This window comes from Miscanthus floridulus, chromosome 17, assembly GCF_019320115.1.
Source record: "Miscanthus floridulus cultivar M001 chromosome 17, ASM1932011v1, whole genome shotgun sequence".
NCBI lineage: Eukaryota > Viridiplantae > Streptophyta > Magnoliopsida > Poales > Poaceae > Miscanthus > Miscanthus floridulus.
The window spans coordinates 48526660-48528702 of NC_089596.1; positions in this window are offsets into that span (position 1 = coordinate 48526660).

The window sequence follows — 2043 nt, forward strand, 5'->3', positions numbered from 1 at the left end:
GTGATCAAGCAGGATCCTGGTCGGTTAGAGTAGGAATCCTTATCCGACCACATATGGCAATTGTAACTGACTAGGATTAGTTTCTAGATCTGTAACTCTGCCCCTCGGACTATATAAGGCGGGCAGGGGATCCCTCTAAAAAATCATCTCTCATTAACATACAGCAATACCAATCAGACGCAGGACGTAGGTATTACGCCTTCTTGGCGGCCGAACCTGGATAAAACCTCGTGTCTGTCTTGCGTCACCGTCTTATTTGTGACTTGCGCATCTGTCTGCCGATAATCTACTACCTTGGGCATACCCCTAGGTAGACTGCCGACCGTATTTCATCGACAGTGGCGCGCTAGGTAGGGGGTGTGCGTATTGCTCTCCAAGCAAACAAGACGGTCATCACCTCCGGCTCCATGGCTACTCTCAATGGCCTCACGTTCACCATCGGCCAGATCACCTGGACCACCGGCTCCAACGACGCCATCGCCATGACTATGGGGGAGGCATGGATTCATTCCGCGCCGACCACTACTTCACTTGCGTCGGCTACGGCTCCGACCACTACAGATACGGCTCCGACCACTATGGCTACGGCTCCGACCATGATGGATCTGGCTCCGACCATGGTACATCTAGCTCCGACCATGGTACATCTGGCTTCGATCACGCCTACGTCACCTTCAGCCACGCCGATGACCCGTCATCCGCTTCCCCGCTACAAAGAGAAGCAGATCGACAACACCGACCTGCTTGATTCCATCGATCGGGTCGGCACCAAACTCGCTGAAACCCTAGCTCTGGTAAGTATGATTCAAAGTCAACCTAATGAGTAGGTAACCGCTCCCCACAACAGATCTATCTGACCAGCTTGGACCAGTCGTCCTACGCGACTTAGAACAGATCTTGTGGTCATATCTACTCCTGAGGGGCGCTCCGCTTGTCGCCAGCCGACCTTCGCAACAGGTCTCCGACTCTCCAAGTACGAAGCCTCGACGGAGAACCACCAGGTCCAACCCTACGGCCTGCAAAACACTGCTTCTAGCTACGCGTACAACCTACAACGCCGCCCGGACCTGTGTTCTATGCGCCGACCTTGGCAGAAGCCACGCAACTTCGTCAACATGGTCCGGATTGAAGATCATCATGAAGGATCTGTCCACACGATCCAAGAGGGTGACTCCAGCTTCTCGTCTGGCACCGCATTTGATGCCTCTGTCCACACCAAGCTCCAGCATCACGAGGATGAAGGCGTCGGCTACGATCTGAATATCCCGGATCATGCCCTAGGATTCCCACAATTCCCGTCTTTTCTGCCAAGGCGAGGGGGTTTGATCAACGTGGTCAGCAATGACGAACCACTAGCAGTTGGTGAAACAGAACAAGAAAGGACTGCACGCGAAGCACGCAACATTGACCGGTTTAATCGCCGGCAAATTGAAGCCAAAGCAGACTAGGAGGCACGTCGCATAAGGGTCCAGCCACGTGACCTCAACGACGCTTTCGACAGGGTGGGAGACAAACAAGTCTTCAGGACTCCAAGTGCTAACGTAGCCGTCGCCATGGCGACAATGCAACGGCTACCGAACACCCCAGAAACCCAAGCAGTTCGAGATGAAATACAAGCCTATCTAACGGCTGCTATGGCCCAGACCACGGAGATTGCAAACCAAGCTCAGGCTCCATCCGTGTCAGTCGAGTCAAGCCACAGCCGCCAGCACCCAAGTCGTTCACAGCCACTCAACCAACATGGCTCGCGCAACAACGATGGCCATGATGGTGGCCAGAATGACAACCGTCGTTGGGACAATGACCGCCGAGACAACCACGACAATCGCCGCGATAACCACGGTCGCAGAGCTAATCTAGATGGCAATCGGGATCGCCGTGATGGCAATAACGATCTCCGCCATTACCTCGGTGGACGGGATCTGCGCGCTCGCATCAACCAGAGAGCCGACGATTGAGCATCCTACGAAAGCCACCGCTGTATGGAGTATGACACCACCCATAGTCCGCCGGGTCTGAAGCAGTTTACTCCGCACCTTCACC